This window comes from Rattus norvegicus, chromosome 2, assembly GCF_036323735.1.
Source record: "Rattus norvegicus strain BN/NHsdMcwi chromosome 2, GRCr8, whole genome shotgun sequence".
Classification (NCBI taxonomy): Eukaryota; Metazoa; Chordata; class Mammalia; order Rodentia; family Muridae; genus Rattus; species Rattus norvegicus.
In genome coordinates this window covers 115,901,644-115,920,567 of record NC_086020.1, presented here as the reverse complement: position 1 = coordinate 115,920,567, position 18,924 = coordinate 115,901,644, and the positions used below count along the sequence as shown (strand labels likewise).

General features: G+C 40.6%; 1 protein-coding gene and 1 non-coding gene across 12 annotated transcripts in view; both read left to right on the top strand.

Annotated features, from left to right (window-relative positions):
- Window positions 1-18,924, top strand: part of Egfem1 (EGF-like and EMI domain containing 1) — a 651,262-nt gene that overhangs the window by 332,462 nt on the left and 299,876 nt on the right.
- Mir551b (microRNA 551b) lies at window positions 2,778-2,875 on the top strand. The gene has a single exon (NR_032312.1). It is a non-coding gene; the product is annotated as a microRNA 551b (primary transcript).

Here is an 18,924-nt window from a genome sequence, read left to right as displayed (position 1 = left end):
GAGCATGCAAACAGATGCACATGCACACGCGTATGTACACACACACACACACACACACACACACACACACACACACACACATTCTTGTTCTGAACAAAATGTGATTGATTCATAGAGTAATGAGTGAACAGGAGAAAAAGGAGGCTCCAATTTCTAGAATGTATAAATGAATGAACTTTGTAAGTTTCTTTCTCTACTTCATTGCCAGAAGACATTACTAGGGTATATATATATATGAGGAGAGGCGTTCTTACATAAATCTTTGGTATAAAGTGAAGTAGGTGACCAGCATTGGTTTTTTTTGGTACCTGTCCTACCTAAAAGTTGCCTTGCTACTCTTGCGTTCAAGGAAACAGAACAATGAACTGACTTCTGCACTCATGACAATTTGAGTTTTTTTTAAAAAAAAAAAAAACAAGATTTAATAAAAGAATATTTTTTGAAAACCATCAAATGGTTCCTGTTATGAAAATCTGATTCTGGACAGCCGATATGAAACCTGATGGACTCCTTCTTAAAATAATTTAATCCTTTACCTTTGTTCTCCATTTTGATGGAGGAAGAACTGACTTTAAAGTTATTTGACTCTGAGTGTGGTTGTGTGTGTGAGGGAGGAGAGGGAGAGCGAGAGGGATTGGGGGGATAGGGAGAAAAGGCTGTCAACTATTTTTATATCGCTAAAATTTAGGATACTCCAGTGTACTCTTTAAAATTCACCCAGTAAAATTGAGTGTGTTTTTTGCTACCTCCTTGAAATCTCTTTATGCTTTCCACTTTTTTGTAACTATGTAGCATTTGGCACCTTGATCCAACAAGCTGGGAACCCAAGTGGTCACCCCAACCCCTCCTCCTCCACCAGGTACCGCTCATGTCCCATGACACAGTGCACTTTGATCCCTTCATGGACACAATCAGATTTAATGCACTTGATTGGCTTCTTCTAAGAATTGCCACAGCTTCCCAGTGGGCCACCATATCTATCTGTACTGCCCAAGCAAACACTATAAATTCCTGTCACCATATTCATAGTGTTTGGCTGTGTCTCCAGAAGCCACAAAGAAAACTTCTCCAGCTCTCTGTGCCAATCATTTCCTGTTTGTGTTCCGATGAGTTTGAACTTGTGGGGTCCCAAAACCTTCCCTTACTCATGGCCTCTGCATAACCCTCACCCTCTTTTCAAGTAGACATTGTATTACTGATCTGTATGGAAAACTGGTTTCCATGTTCTGTATCTCCTGCCGTTCTCTTCTATTCCATAAAATGTCTTAGTGTTGTTTTCCCAGAAGAGCTGTTGAGCAGTCCCTGTCCTTCCAGAAAATGCCATGCTGACACAACTTTCTACAATGGAATTAATGTTGGTGCAGAGCTACTTGGGAATTACAGCATAGTGAAATGTTTGGTCCATTCAGTGACCTGGTAAAACTACAAATTATTGTCCAAGGTTCTATCTTTCCAGGTAGTGGGCAGATCAGAGTATGAGCTTCTGGGAAGAGTTAGGAAGCAATGGTGGGAGGGAAGATGGGGGGGGGGACCAAGGCAGAACAGAGTTTTCTATTTCAGGAAGCCACAGGAGCAAAACTGGGGAAGTATGGCAGAGAATTTACAGAGCCCTGAAGCTCAGAGCTAGCCGTCAAAAGTCAAAAAGCAAGTTGCAACATGAGTTGAAGGGTAGATGGCTGTGTGCATATCAATAGTAAGACACCATGCATGATAGTGTGTGCAAATTGTCCCAGTACTTAGAAGGCTGAGGCAGGAGGATCATCCGTTCAAGGCTACCCTGGGCTATGTAGTAAAATATTGTAGCTGAGCAAAAAGATAGATAAAAATAAAATCAAATAGGAGAAGAGGGGACATGGAGCAAGGAGGTTTCATGAGCCACTGTTAATGTCCTAGGCTGTTAATTCAATTTCCAAGATACAGAGAGGTAGGAACCTTGGGCAAGGTAAAGCTGCCTGTGTCACTAGTTTTCCTAAGTCCTCATGTTGTATTTTCAAATGCAGACTGAAAGGATGGCCAGCTAATTCTGTTTTGCCATCTTTAAATGGTCATGGCCATCTCTAAAGGGTCTAGAGTAGGACCCATTACTGTTATCTGTCAGTTCTGTTAAGCTTTGATTTTATGACTCATTTTTATTAGAATTCTGACATGAGCTATAATTGTATGTTGCCCATTTTAGATGTTTCACCTGTGTGGATGCTGTCATTTCCTAGTTTCTGTTTCTTGATCCCCATTTCTAACATCCCAAATTGAGTTATTACAAAGTATATAGGACTTCTTAAAATTACATAGTATATGTTTTCAAAAGCTCTGCGTTTTCAAACATAAAATTTTAGGCACTGCCAGAGAGTTCAGTGGACTTACATATCAATAACATAGCTTAGATTGTATTCTTTTATCTTTTCTCTTTGTTAGTTTTTAATGGAAATACAAGCTTTTAAAATAAGATTTAATTTTTGAGAAACTTATATGTTTAAGTCTAGAATGTTGCTATAGAATGAATTGGATGAGACCACACAGAATATTCCAAAGGATAGAAAAAAACAGGTGGTGAAGTAATACATACTAAATAAATTTAGAAAGAGCTATTAAATGTTTACCCATTACACACATTAATTTGGAAACAGTGCAGATAATCTGAATTGTACAAGAATTGTCTTCCTATGACCTATTTCGTTTAACCAACTTACATATAAAATGCTATTTTGGGGGGTGATTTTACTGGGTCCTTTCATGCTTTTTTCTTCTCTCTTCGGCTGATTCTGTTTAGCCTCCCAGATGTGCTCTTGTGGCCCATGAAATCAAGCTTGGGTGAGACCTGGTACAGAACAGGAAGGCGACCCATACTTGGTTTCAGTGGCTGCAAGAATGGCTCTATTGTCAACGGGATGCCTTTGATGTTTGAACAGGTCCTCCAGGAAAGAAGCCATCAAAAACCTTCAACCTCGTGCTACCACACTGACATACACATAAGAAATGAACACAGTCCATGTTCCAATATAATGGTTTATTTCTCTAACCAGATTAGAACCAGTAGCATTGAAGGACGCTGTTAATGACATGTGAAAAGCATTTTGCAGGGCCTAAAGCTATGGCTTAGTTGGTAAAGTGCTTGCAAGAGAGCACAAGGATCCAAGTTTGAATCCCCAGCACACGCGTAGAAGCTAAGCATTACAGTGCACACCTATAATCCTGTAGCTGGGGTGCCAAAGACCAGCAGATACCCAGGACTCACTGGCCAGCCAGCCCAGCCTAAATTGACAGGTAGTGAGAGATTTGTTTCAAGAAACAAGATGGACAGCTCCTTAGTAAAAACAATGGATGCTGACCTCAGGCCTCTACACATATCCTTCACCTACCCAATAGTTTTTGTAAAACACAAACTTCTTCATCTTGGAAGATTTGAGTCCTGTCCTCCACCTCTCTTCAGACCTTCACATTGAGCATGTCCCTCTTCCTCTGCTTCTGCTGTGGATGGCACTCTGTCAAGGGTTCTCTTCCTGTAATACTATGTCAGCCGCTTCTCCTCCTGTACTTTTACTGGGACAGTGAGTTTGTCCACAGTCCTGGGATAATTCCTTGGTGAATTACACACACGCAGGCAGATATGCAAAACATCCTGGGACTTTATTGCATATCTGTGCATCCGTCAACTCTCTTTCCCAAAATCCACTCCACTCACATGTTTGCCTGTAAGGTCATGTTTGTTTGTTTGTTTTAAGAAAAACCTAGTTAAAGATCTCCCAGAAGTCTCCTTTTCTGTGTAAGTGATTGAAATTTTTTCAGATTACCCATGTGAACGGATCAAGAAAAACAAAGGCTCTGAGTAGGTTAAACAAAGCCTGCATCATTAAATACTTGATCATGTATGTACTCTTGCTGGTGAGACATTCGATCATGCTTACTGAGCGGTTCATATCTAATGTCTGTCTCTGGGCTGCTGCAGGTTAATTTTTGCTGTGATTCTATTTTTACTTTTTACTCCATAGGAATTATTTTACAGTTGTGTTTAATGTTCTTAGCCAAGATTCTGAAGGCCTGGCCCACTGGCATGGAAAATGAAGCCGGGAAGGCAAGCTATACCACGTTTATATCATATAGCTCCTGGCCGCGGGGTTTTTGATAGGCTTATTTAGAGAAATATGAAATTCATTCTCAATGAAGATTGGGTCTATATTTCTTTAATTGACTTTCATATATGTAATATCCTTTGAATTTATAAATGACAATTCTTTGTTCCACTTAAGGTAGGTTAATTTTAAAAATATGTAAAATTAATAAATGATAAAACCCCATTTTCTTGGGTCCTGATACTTAAGGCAATTCTGTCTTGAGTGTTCTTTTTTTCTAAAGAGTTAGGAAAGAGAGTCTCCTCAGTGCTGTTACCTCCACGGAGGAACGCAGCATGGCATTCTAAGGAGTACAGTATAGTGTGAATTAAGAAGAAAGTTTTAAATTTTATGTAGCTCTTGGTATTAGACATTTTGCTTCTGGACTATTTTAATTCCCTTGTGAATTTGGTAGATTCTAGGTAATAGCTTAAGTACATAAATGTAAGAGCATTTGCAAGCCACCATGTTCTTTGCTTGGTCCTGTTTAGCTGCAGCAAACTTTCTATAAACTGGGCAGCTTTAAATAGTAGGTATTCATTTCTCCCAAGCGCCGAAGCAGAATAGCACAATGGCAGAGGCAGGGGTAGACAAGAGCTGTCTCCTCATTCACAGATAGCCACTGTGCTGTGGCCCACTTTGGGCCTTTCCTAAGAAACTAACCTCACTCACAAGACCTCCCTGTATGACTGAGGGCTTTCTGTACAAAGGCACTCACCAACTCTTCATTCATTTTAACACATGAATTCGGAAGTTGGGCACTATCTTTCGGATATCACATTTCTTTATTTTTATCTTTATTAACTTAAGTATTTCTTATTTACATTTCAATTGTTATTCCCCTTCCTGGTTTCCTGGCCAACATCCTCCTAACCCCTTCTATATGGGGGTTTCCCCTCCCCATCCTCCCCCCATTACTGCCCTCCCCCAACAATCCCTTTCACTTAGCAGAACCAAGGACTTCCCCTTCCACTGGTGCTCTTACTAGTATATTCATTGCTACCTATGAGGTTGGAGCCCAGGGTCAGTCCATGTATAGTCTTTAGGTAGTGGCTTAGTCCCTGGAAGTTCTGGTTGGTTGGCATTGTTGTACATATGGGGTCTCGAGCCCCTTCAAGCTCTTCCAGTCCTTTCTCTGATTCCTTCAACGGGGCTCCCATTCTCAGTTGAGTGGATTGCTGCTGGCATTCGCCTGTGTTTGCTGTATTCTGGCTGTGTCTCTCAGGAGAGAAGATATCACATTTCTATTAAACAAATTTTCCATAAAGTAAAATGAATTAAAACAACATTTCATGTTTAAGAAAACTGTTTTATGTGTGCTTGTTAATTTAAAATGAAACTCTGGATTTCTATTAACAACTAAAAGCAAGCCAGCTATCGATGTGTGACGCCCCCAGTTATTTAGCGTTACTTGGCCATCATTGAGTAAACTTCTCTTTAATTTACCTAGAAAGATTTGAAGTGATCCTCAATAATCTTTTAGTTTTGCTAAAACGGCAAAGCCAGCAGACATGAAATCATTGGAAATAAATTAGTGTTGCACTGCATTATGGGAAGTAAGTATGTAGGAGAGGAGACTAGTGTATGTCAGAGGAGCCAATCTTTACACATGGAAGAGAAAAGCCTCTAAGGGTTTCACTTACTAGAGGTATGAAATGATGAAATTGTATTTTAGCAGGCTTGCCCATTCAAAATGTCACATCCAGTTAATGAGAGGACCAGTATTTGAATGACAATACCCTAACCCACAGTCTCTTCTCCTCTTTCTGGTTTACCTTTGAGACACTTCCTGGAGGGTTTTGCTGTTAACAGTTCTTTGAGAAGACACCTCAAGGTCAAGCAATTTTAAGCAGGGTTCTACTTTAAATATTTTGTCTGCCACAGTATTCCAAAGCTTTTGCCTCTCATCTTGTGTGTGTGTGTGTGTGTGTGTGTGTGTGTGTGTTGCTTTAAACTTCTGCTGTTTCTTAGATAATTTAAGTTTTTGTTCCAAATGTAAACTTCTAACAGTAGAAATGGAAAACTAGACTCATTTATTATACGTAAAGTGAAGTAGGGAATAAATGCCCAAGAAATAAAAAATAAACTCAACTGCAGATTCTCAGCCAAACAGTTCACCTGAACCAAGACCCCTTTCTCTCTCTCTCTTTTTTTTTTTTTTTTGAAGAGGATTCAAAATGAATAAAAAGCCATTTGTTAGAAAACCTGGAATGACTAGAAAGGGCCATTTTCTTTTATTTTCCGGTTTTTGGATCATAGAATTTCCAAAATATAATTGCTGGGCCTGCTAACACTCAGGGATCAGACTGTGGCCATGCTGTCACTGCCTAAGGAAGAATTCATGGTGCCTTTGTCTGCCTGGGTAGGGATCCTCCATGGCGATTGGCTTTTTTCAGATGTAGAGTTCATGTACATTTTCTAGTTTGTTTTCCTCACTGAAATAAAGTTCATCTGAACTATTTCTTACACACACACACACACACACACACACACACACACACACAAGTATATGTGTGTGTGTACAAAGGAATGTATGAAGAAAAACATTTTTATATCTTCATTGAAAGGCATTTAGAGACATCATCTTCCTTTGTATAACATGTGATTCTCATTACTCATCTTCTGAAAACACACCGATGTTGAAGCACTTAGTTCTCTGTGCATTATAGAAACAGTTTATCTGAGAAAAACATAGCATTCAGTTTTCTTTTATATGTAAACATAATGTTATCAAAAGAGTATTTAAATGCATCTTAAAGGTTATTCTCAGGTTGCAGGGACCACCCAAAAGACCACCAAAGAGCCAATTCTGATGCAAACACATACAGGTCTTTATTAAGAGCTTGTGACCAAGGTCCCTCACCATCCCTGTCTTCATCAGCAGAGGGTCAGAGTGAGAGCCCCAAGTCCCGGGGTGTAGGGTATTTATTATAGTTACAGCAAGTTTGGGGAATTTCTATACAGTCAGCAAGTTAATACTTTAAAATCTGCATTTCTGGCGTAATCTACAGGAACCAAACACAGAGGCAAATCCACCTGACAAAGCAGGATGGCCAAGTTACCTATTTTCTACAGGATGTCTTCATTATCTATATGTATGTACCTTGACATTGCTATTGTAGTCTGACTGGCTATTGCTAAGAGGGGTGGGGTCGTCATAGGATGCTAGCTCAGGAGGACTCTACGATTTTCTCCCTGGAATTAGAGTTTAGCATCTTGTCTTGCACAAAATGGCGTTTCTTCAAAGTGGAGGTGGGTTTTACATTAAACATATGACTGACACATAAATACTCAGTTATTTACTATGTTGATGAAAATACTCAAGATGGGAAAAGACTTTGAAAAAAACACCGATTGGAGCAGGAATTTATATAATTAGCTGGCAATAATGTAAAACGGTGTTTGTTATGAGAAAGGGAATCCTGGTTAATGTCCAAGAGGGTAAAGATAGCAGAAGTTTGAGCACACTTTGCCCATCACAGAGAAATCATTTAAATCTCTACCAGACAAAGCTTAGAAGTTAAAGAGATTTGGAGTAAATCTGAGTACTGATGAGTTGTGAATAACAAACCAAACAATGGGCCTTTGTCTCCATCACGGATTCTCAAGAATGCACCTACTTTACCACATTGTAGGGTATTTGGAGTGGGAACAGTTTTATTCATGGTGACCTAGAAGAACTACTGATAGTCATTGTGTCACAATACTGCCAATCCTCCCAACATTCATAGACCTTCCCTCTCTGACTCTTATTGCCAAAAGTCAGCAGTACTTAAATTGGAAATTTCCACCCTAGAGAACTGAATAAACTTTGTGTTAGTCTGTTAGTTCACCACTATGAAAGACTTTAACTTCGTGCTTTATTTCCAAGCTTTGGATGCATTTTCTCAGCAAGGCAAAATGACTTAGCAAGCAAGATAATGGTATTACATATTCTGAATGCACCTTGAAGAAACAGGCATATGGAGGTAGCCAGACTCTGTTTTGTGTGCACATTTCTTATTCAACTCTTTCCTTCTGTCACTGGTTTCTTGCATTTGACTTTAAAAAAAATTTCTGAGAATAAATGGTAAAGAAATGTTAAAACATGCATTATCTGTCACTGTGACCATTTTAATGAAGGCTTCATCTTGTTTTCCACAGACAACCTTTTCTTCTGCTGACTGCATCCTTGCATGATTGACACTTATGGTTCCTGACAGAGAAATAGAGGCTGATGCCCAGTAACTCAAGATAGGAATGAACTGATCAGTAAAGCAAGCCCATCCCCCACTCCCAATTCTTCCTCTATAGCTAGAAAGTCAGAGGGAACCTGCGTAGCCTTTGAAAGGGGACTCACAGCTGCTAACAAACATCACCCCCAGTCTTTCAACCCTTTGTTGTCATGAACTAACAGAACCAAAGAAAGAAAGGTCATTGTCTCTTCTTTCCCTGATTTGGAGAAACTAAGAGCAGGAGGAAAATGTGTTGCTGCTCTAAGTCCTATAACCACCCAGCCTGAACCACTGTCAGCTCTCTGTACTGTTTTATTCTTTCTGTGGAGTATGGTCCCATAGCTTCTGTCTCTTTAGCTCGGCAGAACATAATTGAACACATGCTTCCTGGACGAGGTGCTAGTATACTGAACTAAGTATGAAGACTTGCTTCTACACACAAGAAACCCATAGTCCTTTATACAAAATTACAGTTACAGAGAAAACACAGGTCGGTATGCCTCATTTTACTTAGTATTGTACACTTGTTTTTCATCTTACCACATTATCTTGTTGATTATCCTCCTAATAGTATGCTTACATGAGTTTAAAGACTGCATAACTCTCCTGTAGGGAACATGCATTATTGCATTTGTATAGGAATCCTTTTTCAGCCACAGAGTCAAACTGGTATATGCAAGGTCATATTTATCTTTGGGAATACCTGGTTCATTACCTAATACATTTAAGGTGCTTACAAAATACCACCATTTTTCTGACCAAGTTAATATAAATACTTCCCTTTCCTTTTTCTTATTTTTTTTCCAATGGTAAAGGACATCAGATCCAGTGAATCTAACTGAGGCAATGTAGATCTCTTACTGGAAGTTTTGTAGGTATTCGTGTGTAAAAGAATGTATATATGTTCATGTATTTGCCCCCGCCAGTGGGGACCCAGTTATTTGTGGGGGTCAAGGGGAACCCATACCTGCGGGAGAACGGGCGAGAAGGAGGAGCAAGACCAAGCAGTGTCCTTGTCAAGGTCTGTTTATTGAGAGGAATGCACAGCATTTAAAGCTCTGAAGCAGGAATTGAAGCAGGAACTGAAGCTTAGGGCGGGGGAGTATTGGGAAGTGCCCAAGGACATAAGGTGAATCTCTAAACTGCAAGATATCCTCCTTAGACAAAAAGGCAACAGTCTTCCGGGGACATGTTCTTTCTTTGAAAAGGTCAAGCCCTTCTCAGGAATCTGCTCAGGGCAGGGTGCCTAGGCCGGCAGTCCGGTCGTGGTCCCCAACATGTACTCAGGATGTAAATAAATGTGGGCTCAGACTCACATGGAAACCAGAGAACAGCCTCGAATGTTCTTCAGGCACAGTATTCATCTTGTTCTTTGAGATAGGACCTTCCACTGCCTGAAAGTCACCAAAGAAGCTAGGCTGGGTAGCCAGGAAGCCCGAGGGTTTCTTTTCTATCCACTTCCCCAGTGAGGTAGACTTTGAAAGCACATTTACCATGCTTAACTTTTGATCTGTGGATTGAATTCAAGTTCCTTGTTTGGAAGACAAACACCTTTCTTACTGATCTACCTTCCATCCCTTCTTTACTAAAATTTGGAAGATTGGGTTCAAGGCCTGATTTGAACACTGCTGTATCACTAATAATAAGTCATTTTTTTCTATATATTGGAAGGTCAAGTTACAGATAACAATGGAACATTCGAGAGATAACTTTTGTATTTGTTTCTATCTATGATCACATGCTAACCTAATTGAGATATATATGTAGGGCATCCAATATGGTAAGATATGGTCATGGTGCAGTAGTGGCATGAAGGTTACAAGGATAACCAACAACTTTTAAAAATTATATTGGAAGTCTGCTCCACATGAGGGAACAGATATGTAATACTGTAAATCTGGTTAAGAAACCATGGTTGTTTATCTCATAGGCTCCAGAAATGAACTTAATAGTCTCATTCTGCCAAATAGATGTACTATCGAACTGTCTTCCAAATTCATCTCTCAACCCATAAATTCATGCAGCACTGAGTACTTATCAGAAAAGCTTCCCTGTGCAATGGATGATGGTTAATTCAGAAACTTATAACTGTGAAGATATCAGGGCATATGTGACAGTGGAATGTTCAGCCCCAAGTGAGACATCTATATTCTATCTCTCCTTAAAATACGAAGATCCTTGAACTCCTGAATTCACAGAAGTTCTGGCTGCCTGCACAGTGTGAAGGCAGTCAACATTCAAGCATGGAGCTGAAAGGTGTTCATGAGTCCTTACCTCTAACTGAGGAACTATGGACAGTTGAGGCTTCTGAATGAGGGAGAGTAGGGTTCCTTAAGGGTACAGGTTCCAGAATGTCTGCAATGCTGGATGAACCCACACCAGGGAATAGATGAACAGCAGAGATTGGAGCCAATGTGTAATAAAAAAAATTTTTTTTAGGACATGAGTTTGGGGAAGGGGACTAGGTAGGAAGCTATCTAAGACGACTGGGGTGGAGTGTATCTGCTCAAAATCCATTGATATAACTGAAAGAATTAATAAAGATATTTTAAATTCATACTCTCTTTAAGAAAAAAACAAAACACAATGAGTTTTAATCTGATAAATGCAGTGAGACGATACAATGTATTCACCATGAAATGGTTTTCAAGGTATAGAACAGTAATGCAATATACATTCATTTACATACGCAAATTGGTATAGCAACACACTGTTTTGAGGATGGCCTTAACTTTTGGTATCTATTTTCACTGTTTAACCTCCACAATGCTTTCAGTAGCATATTTCTCAGTTTATTTAAGGAAACTGCAATTTTGAGTGGGAACTACACTGTCCTAAATAACCCATCTAGGACACTTCCCAGTATGTCATGCCAGTATCTAAAAATAGATATGTTTGTTTAGCAGCATCACCAAAAGCCGTAAGTATCATCATTTCCCCCATTTTTAAGGTGTAGAAGCAGCACTTGGAGAATGGCTTTGTGAAACCTTAATTAAAGAATATAATAAAAGTTTTTCAGGGATGTAGAAGCCCATCTTTCTTATCTGGCATGAACTCTATCCATACAAAGGGGACTATGAAATTATCTTTTGTTGTTCAGCAGGGACACAGGCATGGAGTGCAAGGAGGCCCCTTGAAACCCAGGACAAGAAAGGGAGCAGCTCCAAGTAGGATAAGTGTGTTACATTCCTGGTGTTTGAGTTAGATGACTTCTTACAAGATCATTTAAAACATAAGAGAGATGCTGGGGAGATGGGATGATGGCACCTACTACTCTTGGAGAGGACCCAGATTTGAGTCCTAGCTTCCATATCAGGCAACTAACAAAGTCTTATAACTCCAGCTCCAGAAGCAACTGTCATCTCTGGCCTTTGCAGGCACAAGCCTTCATGGTCACATACACAAAAAAGACACATATTTAAAATAGAACCAAAATATCAAGTGAGAAGATGCCCCAAATGATTGTGAACCATTATATTTTATTCTTTTTCCTTTTCCTATACTTTTAGAAGAGATTCTTTTTCTTTATGTGTCTGCTGGCTAGTTTTATGTCAACTTGACACAAGCTAGAGTGATTTAAGAAGAGGGAACTTCAGTTGAAAAATGCCCCCACTAGGCTGGCCTGTGGGAAAACCTGTGTACATATTACTGATTGACAGCTGATGTGGGAGGATCGAACTCACTGTAGGCGGTGCTAGGCAGTGCCAGTTCTTGATGCTATTAGAAAGAGGGGGGGTGGGGAGGGAGGGAGGAAGGAAGGAAGGAAGGAAGGAAGGAAGGAAGGAAGGAAGGAAGGAAGGAAGTTAGTTTAAAAAAGGTTGAGCAACCATGCGGAGCAAACCAGTAAATAGTACATGGTCTGTGCATTAGCTCCTAGCTCCAGGTTCCTGTCTTGAGTTCCTACCCTGACTTCCCTCTGTGATGGAGTATGACTTGAGAGTTATGAGCTAAAATAAAGACTTTAACTCACCATGTTTCTTTTGCTTTTCATCATCGTGTCTGTCTTAGGGCTTTACTCCTGTGAACAGACCGTGACCAAAGCAAATCTTACAAGGTCAACATTTACTTGGGGCTGGCTAGTGGGTTCAGAGGTTCAGTCCATTGGCATCAAGGCGAGAGCATGACATCTTTCAGGCAGACATAGGGTTGGAGGAGGTGAGAGTTCTACCTCTTGTTCTGAAAGCAGCTAGGAGAAGACTGACTTCCAGGCAGCTAAGGTGAGGGTCTTAAAGCCCACGCCCACAGTTACACACTTCCTCTAACAAGAACACACCTAACTTCAAGGCCATGTGTCTAAACAGCGCCATTCCCTGGTCCAAGCATACATTAACGATCACAGTATCTTATTACAAAAATAGAAATCTAACTAAGATATTCTATGTGTGTACTTGTGTGTGCCTTTTTCATTAACTTTTTCCAAGAAGAGAGAAGTGAGTGTACAATTAAAAAGATGATATAAATATGTAAATTTTTATACTCTTATGTGTGTATAAAAAATCAGATTACTAATGTTATATTATGCTATAATTCTTTGCCTAGAAACTACTGAGTTATTAGATGTAAAATGAGTTAAGATCTTACTTAGATTTTCTGATCCCTGCCACCTTATGAAATCTCCTACCTCTAATCTTGAGAGGGCAAACAGTTGCCAAAACTGTCTTAAGGAGTGATTACCACAGCTATCTGGACAAAGGTCATTCTGTCTATATACTAAGAAAAGCACCATTTTACTGCTCCCTCTGGTCTGTGTGCTGTATTGCTGCTTTTAAATGTTTTATTGCTACCTACAGAACAACTACCCGAAAAATGTTGTTTCCCATTCCTGAAAACATACCTAATTGTGATGTAAATGCTTTCGGCAGTCATGAGACTGAAAGATCTCCCTTTAGTGACTACCCTGTTACCTGCAATGTAAAATCTGTGGAGAAAAAATGTATATGTTTGGTGTAGCGGTGAGGTGGACCTTTCCGAAGAACTAGCTTGGGTTTCAGCCTGTACCTAAGAGAGGTTCTCTTGTCTCTCTGAGTGTGTGCTTTGTTCTTTTTTTTTTTTTTTATTAACTTGAGTATTTCTTATATACATTTCGAGTGTTATTCCCTTTCCCGGTTTCCGGGCAAACATGCCCCTCCCCCCTCCCCTTCCTTATGGGTGTTCCCCTCCCAACCCTCCCCCCATTGCCGCCCTCCCCCCATAGTCTAGTTCACTGGGGGTTCAGTCTTAGCAGGACCCAGGGCTTCCCCTTCCACTGGTGCTCTTACTAGGATATTCATTGCTACCTATGGGGTCAGAGTCCAGGGTCAGTCCATGTATAGTCTTTAGGTAGTGACTTTGTTCTTTGCTAGTTGGAATTTCCATAAAAGAATCACCTCAGATTGGCACCAACAACTGACCAACGTATGATTTTATTACAGTCCAACCTGGTGAAAAAGTGAGTTTATTGGGCTTTCTTACAGAGCAGGGCGGGAGATTACTTAGGAGAGTGTGGGTGATACCATACCCCTGTGTCACCCAGTGTCCCACCCTATCATTGAGGATGGACAAACTCTTAGAAGTTTCATCATGAAGGACACATTTTAATCAGCCTTTTATTTCAGCATATAATACAGCACCCCCCCCCCAAGGCAATTTCAGCTTTGGGGACAGAGCTAACAGCCCAAGTAAGAGTCTCCTGAGTGTTGGTAGCCCCATTACCATTACCATGACTCTAGATAGCACAGACGGTATTGCTTTGCTGTAGTGCCATGGCTATGAGCAACATTTAAGGTGACATCTTGTTGAATACTAGGGGGGAAAGCAACCTTATGACAATGACAGGTGTACTAGTAGTTAGGGAAGCAAGAAAAGGGTAGTACCTCATCTGAAGCTGGAGTTACAGATGGCTGTGAGCCACCTGGTGTAGGTTCTGGGAATCAAACTCCAAACCTCTGGGAGAGCAGAGAACTCTTTTAACAGCTGAGCCATCTCTCCAGGTCTCAGGCTATGTTTAATTTGCTTTGGGGAAGGGAATACAAGAAAATAGCTAATAACTCTGTGGATAATGCTGTAGTAGCCAATGTCCAAAATCTCCCATATGTACAATCTCATAGCTCACCTCCATCATTTACCGTTCTGACTCCATGGAAAGGTGAAATCATTTTAGGTGTTGCCAGGCAGCTTGTCTTCTTTGTGTCCATTTCTTCTTCTTAGGTTTTGACATTCATTTCTTTTTGTCCATCTGTTCCAAAGAATTGTAAGATTTGGAATGAGGTCATCCATTCTTACCCAATTTTCCCATCCCCTACACCAACCCTCTCTCTCTCTCTCTCTCCTCTCTCTCTCTCTCTCTCTTCTCTCTCTCTCTCCTCTCTCTCTCTCTTTCTCTCTCTCTCTCCTCTCTCTCTTTCTTTCTCTCTCTCTGTGTGTGCTTTATTTTAAGCACTAATCATTTTCATTTGTCAGAATAAAAGTAACACTAAGGAATATCTTAGTTACTTTTCTATGGCATAGCCAAGGCAACCCGCAGAAGGAGGAGTTTACCAGAACTTCATGGTTCCAGGGAGATAATAGTTTGTAACCATCATAGAAAGGGAATACAACTGCAGATAGAACATGACACTTGGAGCAGGAAGCTGAGGGTTCACACCTTGAACCACTGAGAGAACAAACTGAGAATGACAGGAATCTTTTGCCTTTTTTTGGTTTTATAGGGTTTTTTGTTTTACTTATTCATTTTACCTCCTGCTCCCTGCCCATCTCCTGGTCACCCCCTCCTATAATCCCTCTCCCCATTCCCCATCCCCTTCTCTTCTAAGTGGGTGGGGCCTTCCTGGGTATTCCCTCAACTTGAGGCATCAAGTCTCTGTGAGGGGAGGCACTTCCTCTCCCTCTGAGGTCAAACAATGCAGTCCGGTTAGAAGAATATATCCCATGTAAAGACAAGAGCCTTTGGAATAGCCCCTGCTCCAGTTCTTTAGGACCCACATGAAGACCAGCTGCATAGCTGCAACATATGTGTGGGGAGGCTGAGATCCAGCCTATGTATGCTTTTTGGTTGGTGGTTCAGTCTCTAAGAGCCCCAAGGATTCAGGTTCCTTGACTCTTGTTGGTTTTTCTGTGGAATTTCTATCCTCTTAGAGGCCACAATCCTTTCTCCCGTTCTTCCATTAGAGATCACAAGCTCCATCCACTGTTTGGCCAGGGGTGTTTGCGTCTGTCTGAGTCAGCTGCTTGGTGGAGCATCTCAATGGACAACATGCTCCTGTCTGCAAGCATAACAATATCATTAATAGTGTCAGGGACTGGTGCTTGCACATGGGATAGGTCTTAAGTTGAGCTGGTTATTGGTTGGCCATTCCCTCAGTCTCTGCTCCCTCCCCAATCTCTACAATTCTTGTAGATAAGATAAATTTTGGGTGGAAAGTTTTGTGGGTTGGCTGGTGTCCCTATTGCTACACTGGGACAAGAGTCTTTTGAAACCTCAAAGCCTACCTCAAGTAAAACATTTCTTCTAGGAAGGTCTGTCCTTATAAACCTATTCAAAGAGAGATACTAAAGGGAGGGCCAAGTATTCAAATGGTCAAGAATATAAGGGGGGCATCTCATTTCAACTACCATATAATTTGAATGTTGTAAAGGTGGCTTGAGTCAGGAGAAACCCATAGATAGTTGTCAGAACATCAGGTGAATAGAGTAAGGGGCTACAGAGAAGGTTCAGTTGTTATAGCATCTGCCAGGAAATATAAGACCATGTGTTTAAATCCTGATACTTACATGAAAGCCAGATATGGTAGGGTATATCTATAAGCCCAGTGTTGAGGAGTCAGAAACCAAAGGACCCCTGATGCTTTCTGCCTGTCTAGTACAGCCAAATCAATGAGCTACAAGTGTGAGACACTCTGTCTCAAAGCATAAGGTGCAGATGATCAAAAGGATACCAAGTTGTGACCAACAGCTGGCTTCCACATGTGCAAGTTCACACACAAACATGTGCACACATAGGCAGAAACAAACAACATTTGTGATAGCAATGAAAGGAGAAGGTAGAAGAAATATGAGCCACCAACGGGAGGATGTGTGGGTTTTCTTTTTTTTTTTCTTTTTTTTTTTTTGTTCTGTGGATACAGCTGAGAAGGTTACCCTATTCAATAATTCAACAGACATTTCCTAAATGCCTAGTACACTTAAGCTCTATTCTAGAAGCTGATTCTGTGGAGACCAGTCAGACAGCTCTGTCTTTCATTCACTCGTGATGGTAAGGTTGTGACAGGAGCTTCAGTAAATGAGCAGGACAGGAAGACAGGAAAATTCATGCTAAAGAAAAGGTTATTATAACTTGTGGATAAATAACGCCCCAAAATTGTCAGAGAAACATCATATAACACATATGCTCATTAATATTTAACAGGTTGTATATCAGTTCATTTTCAACTAATCATGGTTTTGAAAATAATTATTAGATTGTGTTTATGATTTCTTTAGTAATCTCATGTAAACTTAACATGTGGCATATAACTCTGAGTCCTGTTTTAGTTTTAAAATAATAGCAGGTATGAGCTGCAGAGCTCAAGGAAAGAAAGGTAATTATGGTCAGGACTTATCTGTATTTGGGGAAAAATTATTACAAAAGCAACTAATAACCCAAAGTATATGCATGTTTTATGTAGGAGATGATCTTTGCTGTGAAAATTAGGTCTTGCAGGAGTATAGTCTTGGTCAGAGAGAAACAGTTGCTTTCGAAAAGATAATGATGTGACCAGATTATTACTATTTATATGGGTTTTTGAAAACCGGGGGTGGGGGCTGTTAGAATCTGCCTGTCTGAAGACAAGGTCTCGGGGAGGAAGAGATGACTTCATGGGTCCTATTAGTGCTACCAACCTAGGGACTTTCTATCCTTGTTCTCAATGTTTACTCATTTCTGTCATTCTCTAGTTAGGATTGTATTACAGAGAACCACTCTCTGCTTACCCATTAGTTCCATTCACTATCAAGTGGTCAGGAGGATGAAGCTATGAAACAGGAAACACTATCTGCTAGGCCCTGCTTCACTCACTCAATAAGGATAATTACCAGGCACAAGCCATCCTGTTATTAACTTCAAATTAAACTCCGACTGTGTGTGTCCTCTCCCAATCATCCATTCTTGAATTTATTTACTTCAGCTATAATTATGACATATTGCTTAGTTCTTCTTGAAGTAGCTATGCGTGAAGTGTGTGCATGCACTCCTGTGCGTGTATATGCGTTCCTGTGTGTATTTGTGTGTATATGCATGTGTGTGTTCGTACATACATGTGTGTGCTTGTGTGAAGACAAGAGGTCAGTGGTGTCTTCTTTTTTTTTTTTTCTGGAGCTGGGGACCGAACCCAGGGCCTTGAGCTTGCTAGGCAAGCGCTCTACCACTGAGCCAAATCCCCAACCCAGTGGTGTCTTCTTTAATTGCTTTCCACATTATTTTTTGAGACAGGGTCTCCGGTGATACCCGGAGTTCACCAATTAGGATAGAATGGCCATCCAAAAAGCCCCAGTTACCCTCTTATTCACAACAGTGAAACTGGCATTGCAGTTGTGTACCATCATGCCTGGTCTTTACACCGTTCTGGGATCTGCACTCAAGTCCTTATGCTCACACAGCAAGCATTTTACCCACTGAACCATGTCCCTAGCCCTGGGAATGTCCATAGTGATAGTTGGGTGATCTGTTCCATATGGGTGTGCACGGTGCTTCCTTTTACCTCTATTGAAAGGGCAGACTTAAATGTCTGATCTTTCTCCTTCCTGTGATGTAGAAAAACAGTTTGTTCTGTGTCTGTATTGAAGCAGCTCTAAGTCTGTTTCTTCTGGATAAACAATGTGTCGGCTATGAAATAGTGAATTGTACCTATATTCCATATGGGCATGTGCACACGCACATCCACACATACTCATACCCAGTTGCATGTGTAAACGCACAGTGATCAGAAGATAAGCATCCCTTGATCAGACTTCCAGCAAAGAAGCTTTACTTAGATCTACACACACACACCCTTCCTCTCTTGATCTCTTCTGTTTCTCTTTTTGCATACTGAAACGAAAATAAAATGGTGCTTTACTGGTTGTTTTTATTTTGCTAAAAGGCTCAACCTTTCTACTTGACACTGTGGTCTACTTAAGCCCCTTCTTTATCACTGACAGAAATCCATTTTAAATATTGTTTTGGAAGCCAAATTTCTGGTGCTCTCAATGGCTACAGGACCTTATTTTGTGTGTCTGATTCACTGCACAAAATTGTCTATTGATATGAAGCCGGCTGCAGAACGATTCTTCAGCTTTGATCACCAGAATGAATCGATTTTTAACAAGCCCTCGCTCCGTGGTGGCTGCTGATGTTGTGTCTAACAGCTCCATTGAAGGGCTGCTTTTGATTTGCTCTTGCTAACTGCTCTCTTCCCCGAGAGCTTGTCTGTGAAGACTCCCGCACCAGACTCAAGATCTTTCATCGCGTTAGAAAATGCTGTTAAATGTTATTTACTGATTAAAATATAATTATAGGCAGTCTCCATTACACAGACTCATCAATTTGCTGTTAGCGCTACTGGGTGTAAGCTTTGAAAATGCTAATGAAACGCCAAACTGGCCTTCCCACC